This window comes from Mastomys coucha, unplaced genomic scaffold (genome assembly GCF_008632895.1).
Source record: "Mastomys coucha isolate ucsf_1 unplaced genomic scaffold, UCSF_Mcou_1 pScaffold22, whole genome shotgun sequence".
In the NCBI taxonomy this organism is placed as follows: Eukaryota; Metazoa; Chordata; class Mammalia; order Rodentia; family Muridae; genus Mastomys; species Mastomys coucha.
The window spans coordinates 178,917,518-178,937,344 of NW_022196905.1; the positions used below are offsets into that span (position 1 = coordinate 178,917,518).

Below are 19,827 nucleotides of genomic sequence, written 5' to 3' on the forward strand. Positions count from 1 at the left end.
CTTTACCAACCCTATATCTGATAGAGGGCTAATATCCAATGTATACAAAGAACTAAAGAAGTTAGACAACTCTGCACTTGTAAAGAGAATAATCATTGATGAGGAGTGAAAATTATACTTATCCTTGGCTATGAGGAGATATGTTGAGAATATAGTTGGGATTTTGGTTAGTTATCAAAGTGGGGCTTGTAGATTTCCTCCCTGATCCATGAGACTTAACTAGCCCTGGGTTGTTAACTAGCCTTTGAGTACCAGGTATGAGTTACTTCTTGTTGAATAGGTCTAAAGTACAGTTAGGAAGATGTGGCTTACATCCAAGTTAGATGTGCCAACTATTGCAACTACATGATTATCATACCATGCTGGCCTTAGGTATGGTTCATTGGAATCATAGCTCAGTAGAACTATTGGGTTTTTTTTTTCCTTATTTTGAAAGCCTATAATATTATGGGTATTTCTTGGACAGCCCTGATTAACAATTTAAAATTTTTATACTTTTAGTTAGAAAGTTGATAGGTCTTTGGGATGGGAGTTACTGTCTGTCCAAATAGAAAATGTTTTTTTAAGCCTTATGTGCATATGCATAAAACACTTACATGTATTATAATTTTAGGTAAATGGATACTAGTATGATCCTTGAGCTTTTTTGAAGGATCATTACTTTTATTTCATCTTCCTATTGCCTTTTTCTCTATTTATCTCTCTCTCCCTTCATAATAAAAGCCCAATGCTTTTATCATTTTCTCTTTCAGATAACTGGTACATTGCTATTCCCCTCTTTATTATTCCACCCCCAGTTCCTGAAATGGCTCATTTAAATTTCCCTCATTTCTGCAGTACTCAGGTTATATATGCCCATATGAACATTTGGAATCATTTTTTTCCAATGGAAAATAAAAATATATTTTCATTAAGATCATGGATAATGCAAATACACCCATTCTTTCCCCTTCTACTGTGTATCTGTTAGACAAATGGAAAAAAAAAACATTTAATTTATAATGAAAGAAATAAAAATATCTATTTTCAGATGGCAGATTTTATTTGTGAAAATCTTAGTGTAAATAAAAGATTGGAAATAATAAGTAAATTCAATATATTTATATGAAATAAAATATAAAAATTATTAACTTCTTTCTACTATTAGTAAACTAGATATAAAGGAATTTGAAACATTTACTTTGACCAAGGGCATTTTCATGGCCTTTATATTAGAACTATTATTGCAGCTTGGCGGTATCATGAGCAAGTAAAGAACTGACGGCAATAACTCCTCATTTCATGAATATATGAATAGAAAGTACATCAGCAGTGAGGGAGAGCTTCCTGAGCTCAACTCTAGTCATGATTGACTGTTTAGGCCACATTATTCTGCAGATGCACTACAATTATCTGTAGTTCTTGAGCACTTGTGGCTGCAATTACTATGTATTGCCAAAAAGAAGGTATTTTTCAACCCATTCCCCTGTCTTTTACTTCTTACACTCTTCCTGCCTTCTCTTTAAAATATTCTATAAAACTTGCACAATAAAAGTCTTGAAAAATCTAGAGATACAGGGGCATTCTTCACATAATAAATCAATATGTAACAAGACCACACCTGAAATTATGATCAATGGAGAAAATTTTTAACTATTTCCATCAAAATCAGGAAATAGCAGGAGGATGTTAACTATCTCCACCCCTGTTCAATAGAGTACATGCAGTCTAAAAAAATCATTAAAATGTCTGCCATTTTTACCCATCAGAGAAAGGCAAATTAAACTACTTTGAGGTTTAACTTTACATAAGTCAGAATGGCTAAAAATTAAAAGACAGGAGAAAATGAATGTTGGTAAAGATATAAATAATGGGTAAAAGTGATTTACTGTTAGTGAGAATGCAAATTGGTATAGCCACTATGGAAATTGGTGTGAAGGATTGCTAATGCTCTATGTCATAGTACAAAGACACATGCACATCTATGGTCATCAATACTCTAGTCACACCAGCTAAGTTATAGAGATGTTCTAGAAGGTCATCTGGTGAATAGGAAATGGAGATGTGTCATTTACATACAATTAAACTTCATTCATCTATTAAGTAAATGGGCATTATAAATTTTCCAGTTAAAATGATGAAATTTACATATATTATACTGAGTAAGGTAACCAACCAAGAAAGGAAAATGACATAGAATCCTAATCATGTTGGAAGTTTAGAATTTGGATCTTTCAATTTGCCTCTTTAAACTGGAATACCTACAGTATCCTGCAAACTAGAAAAGGATCATAAATACGGAGGAGGATAAAAGATCTTGATGGAGAGTAGTGAAAAAAGATGCTATGAAGGTAAAAACGTGAATAATAAAGTAAGATGTTTACGTGGAGAGATAAATGGTTAGGTATGTAAGAAGAAGATTTTTTTTGGTGATGGGGGGGGAATAACTAATACTAAGAATGTTTGAGAAAGCCATATGGAACCTTACTATTTTATGAGCTTCCTAACTTCACAAAGCCAAATACAGACACACACACACACACACACACACACACACACACACACACTACACACACATACACACACACTTGTCTTTCAAGACATAAAGCTGTCGGTAAAGAAAGGATAGAAAGATTTTAAGAACAAGAGATTGTGGAAGACGAAGGTAAACCAGAAAACTGTTTTCTAGACATGAGGGTCTCTGCGACAATTAACTCACTTCAGCTGTGGTGTTTGATCAAGACTTGTCCCACATCAAGATAGCATGGTGTGTGAAGTACTACTAGTGGATGATTGCACCACGGGGAGGAAAAGTCACTTTCTCTTATGGCTGTGGCTCCTTTTAGGCTAACCATACTCCAGTAGATGACACCAAATCAGGAAGTATAGAAATCAGGAAGCACAAATTGCAACAGATGGTTTATTATGTAATAAAAAGAGAGAGTAAATTAATCTGGGGTATTTAGTGGTAGTGGTTCATTAAAGAATTGAGGATAGAAAACACCATGAATATACTTAAAGTACATAAAGCCTGAAATTCTTAAATATTTAATAAAATAAAAAAAATTGTCACAAAATAAAATGAAAACAAATTCATGGGATTTTTCCAACTTTCTAGGGTTCTGAAAGAGTAGTCAGTAAAATTTGAATATTCACGTTTTTATTTCTATGCTTACACTAGTTTATCTTGGAAACTCAAAAGAAATCAACTGAAGTCTCACCAAGTGACTGATGAATCTTTGCAAAGTACATGAGGCTTCTGGGTTTAGTCATTGGGTCTCAGGATATAGGAATAAACACCACCTCTTTTCTAGATGAACAATGGGGGCATAGCTAAACCATATAGAAGAAAGCATGTTGAAGGTAGGAAGACAGGAAAGAAGTAGAGTATATCTAGGCAGATTTCAGCAGGTGATGTGGTCTTTGCATCTTCTCATTATTAGGGATGAAAAAGTTTTGATTATAAAATGGCCAAAAAAAAAAAAATCATCTAAGGACATGGAGAAAACTAGTCACCTGGTAACAACCTCTAGATCTAGACTGGCTATAAATGGTCAGAATCAGCCAACCACCATAGAAGCAGGCAGTAGTGAAACATTAAATGGGTTACCAATAATGCAAGAGACAAAGAAGCTGAAGGGGTTTGTGACCCTGTAGGAAGAACAATAACATCAACCTACCAGATATCCCAGAGCTCCCAGGGACTAAACCACCAACCAAAGAACACACATGGAGGGACCCATGGCTCCAGTTGCATATGTAGCTGCGGATGGCATTGTCTGGAATCAAAGGGAAGGGGAGCCTTGATCTTGTGAAGGCTTGATGCCCCAGCATAGGGGAATGCTAGGGCAGTAGGGCTGGAGTGGGTAGGTAGGGGAGGAAGTACCCTTATGGAGGAAGGGAGAGGGAGTGGAATGGGAGTTTTCAGAGAGAAAACCAGGAAGGAGAATAACATTTGAAATGTAAATAAACAAAATAAACAATACAAATTTTAAAAAGAGACAGAGAATATCCTAACCCAAATGGATAGGATCTCTGAAAATCTAATGATCAGGACCTGCAAAACACTTTTTTCAAAAATGTCTTTGGTTGGTGGTTTTCTCCCTGGTAGCTCTAAGGGTACTGATTAGTTCATATTGTTGTTCCTCTTATGTGGCTGCAAACCCCACAAGCTCCTTGGGTCCTTTCTCTAGCTCCTCCATTGGGGACCCTGTGCTCAGTTCATGGATGGCTGTGAGCATCCATTCTGTATTAGTTGGGTACTGGCAGTGCCTCTCAGGAGACAACTACATCAAGTTCCTGTCAGCCAGCACATGCTGGCATGCACAATAATGTCTGGGTTTAGTGATTGTATATGGGAAGGATCCCCAGGTGAGGCAGTCTCTGGATTGTCCTTCTTTCAGTCTCTGTTCTACACTTTGTCTCTGCAACTCCTTCCATGGGTATTTTGTTCCCCCTTCTAAGAAGGATTGAAGTATCCACATTTTGGTCTTCATTTTTCTTGAGTTTCTTGTGGTTTGTGGATTGTATTTTAGGTATTCCAAGCTTCTGAACCAATATCCACTTATCGGTGAGTGCATGCCATGTGTACTCCTTTGTGATTGGGTTACCTCACTCAGGATGATATTCTCCAGATCCATCCATTTCCCTAAGAATTTCATAAATTCATTGTTTTTAATAGCTGAGTAGTACTCCATTGTGTAAATGTACCACATTTTATGTATCCATTCCTCTGTTGAGGCACCAGCTTCTGGCTATTATAAAGGAGGCTGATATGAACATAATAGAGTATCTAAACCACCAACCAAAGAGTATACATGCTGGGACTCATGGTTCCAGCTTCCTATGTAGCAGAGGATGGCCTAGTTGGTCATCAATGGGAGGAGAGGATCTTGGTCCTGTGAAGGTTCTATACCCCAGTGTAGGGGAATGTCAGGGCCAGGAAGCAGGAGAGGGTGGGTTGGTGAACAGGGGAGGAGGGAGAGGATAGGGGCTTTTTTCAGAGGGGAAACCAGGAAAGGGGATAACATTTGAAATGTAAATAAAGAAAATATCTAATAAAAAAGAAAAAGAAAAAATGTCTGACACCAGAAAGAAGATATTGATATTGACAATAAAAGTATAGTTTCTCATCTTAGTTTCATTTTCCTACACCTCACACTATATCTTTATCCTCTTTCAGTTTTCTGTTTTCCCACTTGGGAGCATGTCAAAATTAGATAAGAAGAAGCTAGATTTATATATCTTGTTGGATTAATTTGGGTTTGGGTTTGGGTTTGTCACATAGAGCTAGAGTAAGGAGCCAAATATAAAATGTTGCCACCTCAGCAAATACACACAAACCACAAAACCATAGAGTAGAGTAGCCACAATTAAGACTCACATGATTTTATAATTTTGTTTAATATATTGGTGTTTTGACAATAAATACCAATGCTAGGATTTTGGAGATTTCATGCACAATAATTTAGCTAGATGTTAGGAAATTGTAGTCTACTTTTATGAGAAGAATAAAAGAGATTTTGTTAAAGTGAGTTTTATAGAAAATTGGGAATAGTTCTATTTCAAGACTCAGCTATACCACTCCTGGGAATATATCCAAAAGATGCCCTGTTGTATCACAGGGACACTTGCACATTTATGTTCATACCAGCTTTATAATAATAGCAAGAAATTGGAAACAGCCTAGATGTTTCTTAATAAAGAAGAGATAAAGAAAATGTGGTAAATCTACAAAATTGAATAGTATTCATTAAAAATAAAGATACCATAAAATTTGTAGGCAAATGGATGAAACTAGAAAATATCATCCTGAGTGAGGTAAGCCAGACCCAGAAAGGCATGTATAGTATGTACTAACTTATAAGTGGATATTAGCCATATAATGAAGGGCAGACATACTACAATTCACAGGCCAAAAGAAACTAAGTAATAAGGAAAGACAAAAGAGAATGAATGAATCTCATCCAGAAGGGACAACAGCATAGTCATCATAGGTGGATGGATAGAGGGAGCTCTTGGGAGAGTGAGTGAGGAGGGTAACAGAGATCAGGTGTTGGGAGAAGGGGTGTGGGAGATGGCTGAGAGTAAAAATGGCAAGGGATGCAAGGTTTCTCTGGGAGGAGCTGGTGACCTGGGACTGGGGAGGGGGAGTTCCAGGAACCCTACTGAAATGAGCTTCACAGAAACTCCTACCAGCTGTGGGTATGGAGACTGAACTGGCCACCTCTGTGGGGCAGTGGGCTATTCTGACAGCTGGAGTCCAGTGGAGCTGCCACCTCAGAATCCCAGAGACTCACTGAGCAGAGTAAATTTGTTCACAAGGGACGGTGGTGTTCGGTGATAGCTCCTGAGACCATGGCTCAGATTTCATCATAAACCCCTCACAGCTGCCCCTGCAGGAGATGTGTGCTCTATCAGGCAGACAATGTCTCAAGCTCCCCGAATTCTAGCTGGACCCTACACCCAGTCATCTGACCACAAGCTTGACATGCCACGACCCATACAATAAAAGGGGTGGTTTGCCCCCTCCTCACTCTTACTCTCACCCTCTCTTGCTCTTTGTTCCTCTCTCTTGCTCTTGACTCTCTTACTCTCTCCCTCTCTCTCTCCCTCTCTTCCTCTCTCTCCTCTCTGCTCTTTGTTCTCTTCTCTTGCTTTTCTCCTCTCCTTTCTCTCTCTTTTCTTCCTCTCCTTTCCTTCCCTTAACCAGTATATTTTCTCCTTCCTACAATAAAATAACTTCATTTATACATTGCCTCCTTTTTAACTAACATGCCATGCAGCAACAGGTCGACACCAGGGGGGAGAGAGAGACCTGGGCCTCAGCAGCAGCACACCCCCCAGCCTTTGCTAAAACAAGTGGTGGGGGTGTGGGCAGCAGGTCCCTGCCTCTGGTACAACAACTGGTGGAGGATTCAGGCAGCAGGCTCCTGCCTTTAGTACAACACACCTCCATTAGCCAGGTGGGACTTCCAGTGAAAGGAGGGGGACATCAATGCACTCACAAAACCTTCAACCCCAAATTTGCCTTCCCTCTAAGCTGCACAGGGATAAAGGAGGAGCAGAGTTCAGATAACAGCCAAACAATGAGTGGCCCAATTTGTAAGGCATCCCATGTAAGATAGTCAATCCCAGACACTATTAGTGATATTCTGCAGGTAAGAGCCTAGTGTGGCTATCTCCTGAAAGTCTTCATCTATCAGCAGATGGAAGCAGATGCAGAGACCTCCAGCCAAAAATCAGGAAGGGCTCAGAGGATTCTTGTGGAAGAGTTGAGGATAGAATTGAGTGAGCTGGAAGCTTCCAGGTCACCACAGAAGACTGACAGAGTCGACTAACATGAGACCATGGGGCCTCACAGATACTGAACCACCAACCAAAGTTCATGCAGGGGCTGGACCTAGGTTCTGACAGATATGCAGCTTGGTCTTCCTATGGGTTCCATAACAACTGGAGCAGAGGCTGTCTCTGACTTTTTGCTTCCATTGGATCCCCTTTCTCTAACTGGACTAACTGGTTGGTCCTCAGTGGAAGGGGAAGCACTTAGACCTACTGTGACTGGATATCCCTGGATAAAGTGGTACTCAAGGGGGAAGCTTCCCCTTCTCTGAGGAAAATGGAAGGGATAATAGGGACAAGGAATTGAAAGGGCACAACGGGAAAGAATGGAAGGACTGGACAGGGGTCTGTGATCAGGATGTAAAATGAGTGAATGACTGAATGAATAAATAAATAAAATGAGTTTTTAACCTGAACTAAGCCTTGTGATACTTGATTTCTCACTCCATGCTGTGTAGTCTCACTGTGTATGAATGAGTGGCCTTTTATCTTCACAATTTTTTTGATAGGATCTCACTATACAACTCTGGCTGTCCTGGAAGTTTCTTATGTAAACTAGGTTAGCCTTGAACTGGCAGAAATCTGCCTGCCTCTGTGTCCAGGGTGCTGGAATTAAAGGTGTGTGCCACAATGTCCCAGGGAATTCTCACCTAGTTAAAAGCATCATGTTTCTGGAAAACATTGACCTCATAAATTTGGCACAAGTATTTGAAGAAAAATAAGTAAATGTAACATGATAATTTCTCTATAGAGGGCAATCTTTAGAGAGTTTGACAAAGTGTATCAGGTTAATTCAAACTTATATCAATTATAAGAATCATAGTTAGATGGAAAAAGGAAAAATATTTTGATGCCAGACATAAAGATAGATAGATTGGGTTAAATTATGAGGTCTTAGACATCTAAAGGATTAGAATTTATTTTGTCTCATTGGGCAGTGAACTGCGCACGCCTTTAATCCCAGCACTTGGGAGACAGAGTAGGCAGATTTCTGAGTTCAAGGCAAGTCTGGTCTACAGAGTGAGTTCCAGGACAGCCAGGGCTATACAGAGAAACACTGTCTCAAAAATCAAAAAAAAAAAAAAATTATTTTGTCTCACAGAATGTGGTTTGCAAATTATTATTTGTATTAATAATTGAAAGCTATCATTCTGTGTGCCTAGTCTGTTGAACTACATCCCTAAATAAGCTTACATAAATCCTGAGAGTTGTTAGAATTGAATCATAATTTGTCATTTTAATTTCAAAATTAGAATCTTTAGACCTCAGAGATCTTAGTTTGTTTATTTATTTGGTTGTTTGTTTTTTATACAGTAACTACTACTTTATTCTTATAATTCAAAGCAACTATCCATTATATTTTTCAGAAGACAATTATGTTATTCTTTCTTCAAAAATATTTTGAACTATAAAAGTCCTCTGATTGCTGACAGGAAAATAATTTTCCAATGTACAATCACTAGCCTGCCACTCTACCCAGCTGTATTTTCACATCATTAAAGGCAAAGAGGAGTGAAATTTACTGTATTGTATACATATAGGTGAGATTTCAGGATTTTTTTATATAAGATTGAAAACATATCAAATAGATTTTAGAGAACACATTTAATAAAGTGGGATTTAAGGTAAGGATGGGACTTAATTGGAAAGGCTCTTGCCTAATACACACAAAGTCATGAATTCAGTCCTCAACGCTGTATGATATGTGGTTATTAGGTGGCCAGTAAACAAGAATAAAGAAAATGGTTCGATTATAAAAGTATAATCAAAAGTATATAAAAGTAATTATAAAAGTGAGGTCCATTTATAACAAGTCAAAATAACATGTATTGGTATCCAAGTATTATTACACCCAAAATAATTAATGTAGATGCATATAAATTATGTGGGACATTGACTACAACAGGATACAAGTGATAGGAGGGGGAAAGTTAAAACATGAGAGTAGAACTTTATTTGGGAACAGACAGAGATTTCAAAACACCAAGAAAACAATAAGAGGGCAAATAATACCAAGAACATTTTAAAAAGCCTTAAGAAATCTGTTATGCTATTACCTAAAATTAAAGTGACCTAAAATTAGGTAAAACTTTAATGAAGTTGTACCAGTTGAGGAAATAATGCTCTCCAGATGAGCTTACACTAACAAAAGGCCAAGGACCAGGCATGGGAAACTCCTTCTGTTGCTGATCAGGGAAGTCTAAGAGAATTTCAAAACAATACCAGTTATTGACATTTCCCTTTCTGCCTGAAGATGTTGAAGGCAATTCCCTGTTTCTGAAGAGAGCTCATAGTCCAAATGCAGAAATAAACTGGAAAACCAACCTCCTGAGGTCTATCTATCATCTTACCAGAGAGTACCATAAACAATGTCAAAGGAGAGAAGCAATCAATAGTTCTATCCAGCTGTGATGCCTATTAACCACAACAATGATGATTATGGCACAATAACCCTAATGGCACAGTGATGTCACTCATATACTCATGGTAAACAACAGCTGTCTAATTGGATGTGAAGTCCTCTCAATAGACAAGTAATTATTCCTGGTACTAGAAACCTCGCCAACTACCTGGAACTAGTAACGTCATGGACAGAGAGGAATCTCCTGCACCATTTTACCAGACCAGCATAATTTCCATATAATCATTCTAAACTCCATATATATATATGTGTGTGTGTGTGTGTGTGTGTGTGTATGTATAATACGGTTTATACACACTGTATATATATATGTGTATATATATGTGTATATATGTATAGTACAGTTTACACACACACATATATGTATATATATATGTATATATATATATATATATGTATAATACAGTTTACACACACACATATATGTGTGTATATATATATATATATATATATATACATACTGTTATTCCTCAATAAGGACTTCTATTTGCAGCAGAAAGAGATCATTACAGAAAACCACAACTGATCAAAATGCAGAGATCAGTTGATGGGGAGGTACCCAAGTGAGACATTAGAGAACATGATCCATTGAACTGAATACCCGGTGCTGACAGATACTGAAGAGATAAGCAGGAGGCCTCCTAGGGTCTGCACCAGTTCCTCTGTGTATCTCTTATGGCTGCTAGCATGTTGTTTTTGTGGGACTCCTAAGAGTGGAATCAGATGTATCTTTGATGCTTTAGCCTGCTCTTGAAACTGTTCCTTGTTACCTTCCTTGTTACCTTGTTACCTGGGTTGCCTTGTCCAGCTGTGATATGATGACTTTTGCCTTGTCTTATCGTATCTTGTCATGTTTATTTGTCTCTTGGAGGCTTGAAGGAGGACAGTTGAGAGAGAAAGTGTCTTTTTCAGAGATGAATGTCCTAAATGCCTAATGGTCAGCCCTGAAATCATAGGCACTCAAGCAACACTAAATGGACTCAGAAGGGTGTATTTATATATTTATCTGTATAAATATAATTCTATACATATGTGCACAAACGTGCATATATGTGTGAATGTGAATATGTATCCTGTGTGTGTGTATGTGTGTTTGTGTGTGTGTGTGTGTGTGTATGTGTGTGTGTGTGTGTGTGTGTAACAATAATAACTCCAAAGAAAAGGAAGCCAGGAAGCTATCTTAGAGAAGGTTGTAGGGGCTGGAAGCTGAGGCATAGGATGGATTGGAGAAAGGAGAGGATAGTAGAGAAATTATGTATTCTTATTTTACTTAAAATAAAACTTTAAAGTAAGAAACAAAACACATTGATTATTCTTGTTATTCTAGGGAAAATCATGTTTCATCCAAAGGGGCTGGGGAGAGACATTAGTTTTCAAGACTTGGATCCCAAATTCAGGTTTTATAATATATTAGTAATGAAACTTGCTTTCTCATATGTAAGACCAAGTGAGCCTTCATTTCCTTTTTCCTGAAATAGGAAAAAGGGACTTGAGATGTATACTACAAAGCCTGCATTATTGATGAGACACTACAGCCATATACTCCTCACAAAGACATTGTATTTGAGCAATCCTTAGTTTTTGTTTTTGTTTTTGGTTTGGTTTGGTTTTTTGATTTTTTTAAAAATAAAGACAGGGATGTATTTCCGAAGAATGAAAAGATTAAAGAGCAGCAAAGACAGACCAACAAGTATAAGTCTTTCTAGGACAGAATGTATGCCAATTGCTAGGGGACACAAGCAGAGGCAGCAAGCTGCATCATGCCAAGAGAGCATATACTAAAACACTGCACTCAGCGATGGAGCGTCACTGAAGCTCCCGGTGGGCAAAAGTGAAGTTTAAGCTAGAATCTAAATTTAGGTTTTAATTTATAACTGCTTTTACAAGCTAGAGGTTTTAATTTCTTTTTCTTTCCACAAAGTATACCTCAGATCATCTATTAATTTCATTTTATTGAACTGAATTAAACTAGGGATTATCTGGCTATGTTTGGAACCATTCTTACATGAATAATGAATAAAAGTGGCTCATTACAAATGTATACTTCTGCCTGCTCAGATAATTAGTAAAGTATGCTCTTTGAGGGCTAAAGAATACAGGTAACCGAGACTGAAAGCACTGAATAACAATTTTATAATGATATACTTTTGCAAATACTGTTACATTTGTCATTTGTTCAATGGTAACATTTTTGTATGTTATTTCTAGCTACCCTTAATTATGGAAAACAAGACTCTTAAATCACAGTGTTCACACAATTTGCAACTGTATAGTCCATTAGGTGATTTAAATTATATGTAAAACACACTCAGTAATTACACCCTGAGGCAAGAAAAAAGTTTGTATAATTATCAGGAAAGTGCAAAAGCCACAATAAACTTTAAAATATCCTTCTAAACCCCTGTTTAAATTGTGAAACTAGATCCATCAGAAAGAAAGAAAAAGAAAGAAAGAAAGAGAGGAAGAAAGGAAGAAAGAAAGAAAGAAAGAAAGCTGACCATTATCCTCTAAGACAAGAAAATAAAGGCACCAACATGACACCAGCTCTAGGTGATGTCAAGAAATCAGCATCCTTCGCATGAGCAAGCCCTGAGGATGAATAGGGAACTGCGAGTGAGGTCCATGCTTGTCCATCTGGCTGTAGAGGAGACAAGCCTTCAGAGACTGGTGGTAAAATCTCCAGCAACTCTTCTTGAATAACTCTGCAATTTATAAAGTTTTGGAGCTATAAGTAATAGAAAAGGTTATAGGTAAAACATGAAGTTGGAATGGAATCTAAGGAAATTGCTGAGGGAATAAATAGCTAGTGTGGAATAATGAGCAGCTTATCTTATATGAAAGGTATCAAGTGGTGTTACCCAAAGCTTTGAGAGAAAAAAAAACTAAAGAATTAAGCAAATGCTAGCCTTGTCTTTATTTTCCACTCAGTAAATTCTTTATATTTTAATACATGAAGGTAATAACATGATTTTTTTTTTTAGTATCAACATGTTAGTTTTAAACTAAAACATTTAAGTACAAAATGTCACTCAAGCCACTGGCTTCACTGTATACAGAATACGTACATTCATTTGAAAATGCAGTGAGTTTTGCAACCGACACTAAATACTGTCCTTCTGATTCATTAAATTATGTCATTTGGAGGCTGGATGTGGCAGTGTGTGCCTTTAATCCAGTACTCAGGAGCAGAGACAGAGTTTGAGGCCAGCCTGGTCTACAAAGCAAATACCAGGACAGCTAGAGATAGATACAGAGAGAACCAACTAAGATTTCACCTCACACCAATCAAAATGGCCAAAATCAAAAATATAGGTGCTAACTGATGCTGGCGAGCATATGGAGAAAGAGGAACGTTCCTCCCTTGCTGCTGGGAATGCAAGCTGGTAAAACAACTTTGGAAATCAATCTGGAAGTTCCTTAGAAAATTGGAAATAGTTCTACCCAAAGAAAATAGTTCTACCAGTTATGCCACTACTGGGCATATACCCAAAAGATGCTACAACATATAATGAGGACACATGCTCCACTAAGTTTATAACATTCTTAAATTTTTTAATGAGAGCAAACATTTTGCTAAGAAACTAGTGCAAGATAATTGCTTATCTCCAGTTGGAGAGAAAGATGCAACATGAGGGCTAGGAATTATCCAGGCAATGAGGATAATCTGGAAAAAAAGAAATTTCATTTCAGTCTGTGAGATTTTAATAGTCTTGAATATGGCTGTGTACACAGCAGTGTGTGTTTGTGTGTGTGTGTGTGTGTGTGTGTGTGTGTGTGTGTGTGTGTGTGTACATCTGTGCCTTATATTAAATAGCATGGCTTTTGTCTTCTTTTCCCTTGTTCTCTAATCCTTTGCTTCTCGGTTGGAATCAACACTTTAGTTTCACATCTTCACTAAGTAGGTGTGAATGTTAAAGGGATCCTCTTGGATAATTTAACAAGTCATGGTCATGTATTTTCATGCAATACAGATCTTTTAATTCAAACAATTTTATATGGTTCAGGAAAAGTATCTAAAACACTGCTACCCAGAGGTCAGGCATCCTTTGTAAATAGCCTCAGGGAAGACGGACTCCTTACCATATAAGGTATCTGACTATATTTTCATATATCTTTAGCTTAGTGCAGACATAACATGAGTCTTTTCATAAAACATTTTCAGTAATCACTAAGCGATATTGATAAACTTCACATAAAATGACTGGAAGGTTTTCCTGTTTTTACTTAGTTGCCTTTGCATGTCAGTACAACCCCACCTTGCCACCTGTTACATCCCCTCTTCACTTCAGTCATCCCTCAGACTACTGACAGCCTCTGTTTGAGGGGTAACACCTGAGAGCTAAGACAGATGCTCTCTGTTGACTGTCTTTGAAGAAGCTGCCTGACCATGCCTACCACCTGAATACACCCATTACCTGAGCAGGCCCACTGCCTGAGTACACCAGCCAACTAGCCACCTGAAGATCTTCTGAACCTGGAGAGTTTGGCACCTGAACTTTCTTTATAGTTAATCCAGAGACTTGTTTTCAGTTTCCCCTGTGATTATAAAAACCCTTGTTTGTTCTCAGTAAAGTGGAGCCTTGATTGGGACGCAACTTGGCTTTGCGTTTTCTCTTGCATTTCAAACCCTCTCTTTCAAGTCCTTTATTCCCTCCTATCTGAGGAGAACCCGTTCATGAAACTGCAGGCAGTTTCAACCACCCAGGGATTTAATAATCCAGGTGGGTGGAAATACACGCCCATGCTCTGTAGTACCAAGGGATGGATAATCCAGAGATGTGTAAAGAAAGCGTCTCCACATCAAATACACTCTAAGGAGGACGTGGTGGTGATTGATTGAAAATTGGGATTAAAAGGAGCTTTTAATTTAACCTTTGCTTTTAGCATTTAATTTTATTCATTAAACTCTTTAAGAATGCCAAGAAGGTAAAAAGAATTAGTAGCTGGTTTAATGCTTGGCATTCCTTATAAATAAAGTTAAGAAATACTATATTTCTTAAATATATTATTAATGTATCAAGTTAGTAATTAATAAGGTAATTAATACCCTATTAAATCATATTAAATAAATTAACATCTTAAATATATTAAACATATATTCTCTTATTGACTATTATAAACTGCATTAGGATTCTTGAAAACCCTGATGTGAATATATAAACCTTTTTTGAAATTTGGTGAATTATTTTACTGTTCCAAGGAACATTTCTTTTTATCTGTACTCTTATGCTATCTCATTAGCCATATCCAAGATTTATTTAAGCTATGCTCCTAGTGGAAAATAAGATTCTACCTACTTAAAGATGCTGAGCTTTATGGCATAGCTTGTAGAAATATATTTTGGCAAAAAGCCATAGCTTCTTAATTCTAATATTTATATGCCTAATGATAAATGGATTTGCAGGTCATCAGAGTATAAGTGAATGCCTAGTGGATATTTCAAGGGAGACGCCAAGTGACAGAAATGACAGCATCAGAAACTCCAAGGATAAGAAGTACTAAGCTTTGGGAAATAAGAGTGCATATGGCAAGGAGGATAGGGAGATGGAAATTGTGAATGATGCAAAATGTCTTAAGTACGTCTACTATAGGGAAATAAAGCACATATCCAAGTATGTGGGTCACAAAATATGCAACATATGTGTATTTATATAATAAATATATACTATATTAATATAGTATATGCTCACATTATATTATATAGTATATATTTACATATTATATAGTATATATTTACATTATATATGTGTGTGTATATACGTGTGTATACATATATATATATATATATAATCCTTACAATGAGAATGTCATAGTCACCTTCAAGAGTATCTTCTATAATTATACAATTTTGTAAGAAAAAAGTATTTTACAAGTATAGATCTATATGTGCTTTATTTTTCAGAAAAAAGCCATAGTATTCTATTAAATTGCAAATAAAATATGAATCTCCTCACTTCTCATATGTCCAAACAAATGTTTACAAAACAACCATTGTGGGTCAAACATTACTAAATAAGCTGAAATATCTATCACTATAAGGGTCACATTTTATAAAATGAATGAGAAATAATTAACAGAATTTCAAAGTAAACGTTACAGTATGTCATAATCTGTTATTCGGGCACCTTAAGACAATTAAATATAGAAGGATCAGTTTGGGTGTTAAGTTAGTTGACTGTTACGTTCAGTTAGCTGCATGCAAGCTTTCGTATTATAGGGCAGGATTTGAACTCCAGAATCAAAGGAGTGCTTGAAGAATTGGGAAGGAAGAACACAGGCTCAGCAAAGAGATCACAAGGCAAAAACAGTTTTGCGGAAATTCGTGGATGGTTGTAGTGAAGTTGGGTAAAGAGTAAGAGGACAAAAGCCCACATAAATCCTGGAGAATATTAGGAAGTAGAAAGCTATAGGTATAAGCCAATCAGTAAGACTATACTTGATTCTATAAAAAGTAGTATCTTTTGTGAAACTGTATACAGACAGGATCTGACTTAAGAAAGTTCATCAAGAAATCAGGCAAGAGATCACAGGTATACGTATATTCAGGGTCAAAGCCACAAAAGGATATGAGACATAGATAGTCTATCCTTTCATAATGTTAAGATGGAGAACAAAATATAACTATTTGCAGTGAGAGTATAGCAAGACAGAATTGTTGGGGTCCCTCAGCTGCACGACATCGGAGCTTGCCACTGCAGACTCAACTCATGCCTTCTGTGCCTGAACCAAAGACTTACTACTATGAGTTCCACCTTTGAGGATTCCAAAGGAAGCTACACCTACAGGCTGGCACGTATACAGCCTGAAGACATCTGTAGTTGACCTCCTCCCCGACTGTGGACTGTGCCTCCAGCCATTCCCGAGACCTGCGGGTATACCGAGCCTCCACTTTCAGCCCAGCAGCCAGCTTCCCTTTTGGACTCTTCCTGACTCCTCCCGAATTCCTTATGTCATTCAAATGTCGTTGTAACCAGAGATTCAGTATGTTCTCTTATATATAATTGCTGAACCCCCCAAGTAAAAGAGAGCCTTGATTGGAAACCCTCAACTTGGCTTCGTGTCCTTTTGTTCTCAAACTCTGTGTTTCAGGTCTCCTTTCTCCCTTCGGTCGAGGCAGAACCCGGTTCACAGAATTATTCAATGATGAAGCCAAGATATGACTAAGGCAAATAAGAGAAACTCAGTAAGAGAAAAGTGAAGTGGGAGACAAAGTGGAGAAGAATATCACTTGTGTATAATAAAATCTAGTGTTGCCTTTTCTTATGTCCAAGTGGATATAAGATTCTAGATTTAACAGAGAATTTTTGTCTGTAAATAATTTTCAGTTGTGTGGTGGAATCTGTTCAGTAGAAGTTGTTTGGAGACATATCATTGGATAAGATTTTAGAACTTTGTACATCGCTTCTCGGCCTTTTGTCTAAGATCAAGTGTAGAACTTTGTACAAACACTGAAGGAAAGAGGCACCACGATTCAGCTACAGAAATCTCCAAAGGGAAGATGCTCAGCAGGAGAGGAGCTAGCAAAGGCCCAAGATGAATTAATTGGTATATTTGGAGGTATATGTTGTCCTGACAGCTGAAAATAAAGTGAATCAGAGGAAAGCAGTAAGAACCCATCAAGAATAGCTGGTAGTACGTAGAGTTTTCTATAGAGAACAGACCACTGAATTTAAAACTCATAGTATCTCTAAGGCAGTGGTTCTCAACTTGTGGATTATGAACTCTTTGGGGATCGAAGGACTCTTTCACTGGGATAACATAACTCACAAAGATTTACATTTCGATTCATAATAGTAGCAAGGTTACAGTTATGAAGTAGAAACAAAAACAATTTTATATTTGGAAGTCACCAAAATCTGAGGAATTGTATTGAAGGATTGCAGCATTAGGAAGGCTGAGAACCACTGATCTGTTGGTCCTTGGGGCAAGTCCATGATTTTATTTACATCTTCTATGTATTCTAGCATGGAGTTAGGAATTGGGAATTGGGTGGACTGTTTTCAAATACAGTGTTCTTTCGCCTTGAGAATTAAGTCTCCAGTTGGAGAGGTAAGGGAATTCGGAGAACTTTGATTTTAGACCAAGAATTATTTAATTAAATTATGAGAAAAAACAACCAAATATTACATAAATATATAATATAGAATTCTTCTATTTCTTTACAGTTTTGAGATAAAACATTTGATCATTAAAAACAGTTCCTAAGCAGGTAAGACCATAGTAAAATCGTTTATGTGACAATGTTAGAGCTTCTTCTTCTCCTTCTCATCCTCCTCCTTCTCCATATTTTCTTTTACTTTTTCTTGTTTTTCTTTCACTTAAAACTTCACAAATCTAATCAATATCTTTAATATCACAGATAAAATAATGTATGAGAATTAAAAGGGCAATGACTTCCCTGGCATGTTTGAGGTCCAAATTTTCTCTGGGAACAAGCTTTAACAATATTACAGTTATGACTCTCATCAGAATCTATTCAGTCACCCTGATCTTATCTATGTATACAAAATCACATGACTACATCACAATGCAACATAACAATACTGACTTATCTAATACAAAAAATAAAAATAAAAAATTTGTACCAAGCTGGTGGATATGACAATGAAGTAGCTTCAAAGCAATATGCATAACATACTAGCCTTTACCAAAACATAAATAATAAAGGCAAAGCATATAAATAGTCATTGAGTGTTTTTGTAATCAAAAGGTGTTCTTGTGGAATTCCTAACAGTGGGAGTAGAGGCTGCCTCTGACTATTTTGCCTACTTTTGGGACTTCTTTCCTCTACTGGGTTGACTAGCATGGCATTGATGTGATAGCATGTGTCTTGTCTTAATGTCTTGTTAGGCCTTTTTGTTTGGTGTCCCTGGGAAACCTTCTCATTTATGAGGGGTGGTGGAGAGAGGTGGACCTTGGGTAGAGGGGAGGTAACAGGGAGAGATGGGACAGATGAGGTGAGGGGGACTGCAGTCAGGATACAATGTATGAGAGAAGAATAAAAATAAAAAAAAGAAAGAAAAGAAAGACTTTGTTTTGTAAGGCAGAACATCAAGCAAGCATCCACGCATCCAGTCAGTCATAAACCAAACAAGGATGTAGAGCTCTATGCTGGGTACACTCTTTAAGGAAGTAGGCGTAATTAATATAGTTCTTCAGGCAGTTAGGAGGAAATATATCACGCCCTGGATTGCTAAGAAGAGACCTCAAGGTTTTTCTCAAATTCTATTCACTCTTCTTTTCAACAGGGACTGAACTGCAGTTGTGTGTTTCGGTCTCTGTAGCTTCTTATACCTGATGGCTGAACAAAAGTATGGATAATATACATTGGTAATAGATTTATTATGTGAAAGGAGGATTGCTTTTCAGAACTTTTCACCTTTGGAAACTAGAATATAGTTATAGATCTGTATCTTACCTTTCCATGCAGAAAGGTTTATAATTTACAGGGTAACACAGGATTCTTATCATCTGAGCATATGAGTATTCCCAGGATCCTCTGGTCTCTACTCCAGGTACTACTCCTAGACATTTCTGTATAAAAGAACTAAATTTTCTAACTGGCTACTGCTTTAGTGTTTTTTAATCTATCTTGTTTCTTTAACTTATCTTATATTCTAATTCATTCAGACATAAGGTCTTAGCATAGATTTGTCATATAAAATATTGAAATTTATACTTTATTTATTTAATACACATTTAAGCTTTTTCCATGCACCTTACACTTTCATGCCTCTTTCAGGCTTCATGAGTCTACATAAGCACATTCCATTTTTGCAGTGTGGCAGAAGCACAGATTAGATTCCCATTAGAAGCATAAAATAGCAAATTGATTTCTGGTCAATAGCTATTTCTATTGAAAGCCTTCATAATCCCCTCAATGATGATCACTATTTTTAAACTAATTTTAAGTTTGTGTTTTCTAAAAAATGATATCTCCAGAATACTAATATCAATGTGTTACATTAATTGCTGTTATTAGAGTCTTTGGACAGTTTATAATAAAAATTTGGCGGATTTTTAAATTAAATTAACCACAGAAATAATGAATTTAGGTAAATAATGCATCTGAGTACACAGACATA

At 36.9% G+C, this 19,827-nt stretch overlaps 1 protein-coding gene across 1 annotated transcript in view; it reads right to left on the bottom strand.

The window, feature by feature from the left end:
* Nucleotides 1-19,827, bottom strand: part of Sgcz (sarcoglycan zeta) — a 1,052,781-nt gene that overhangs the window by 437,870 nt on the left and 595,084 nt on the right. The gene's annotated exons all lie outside the window — the stretch shown is intronic.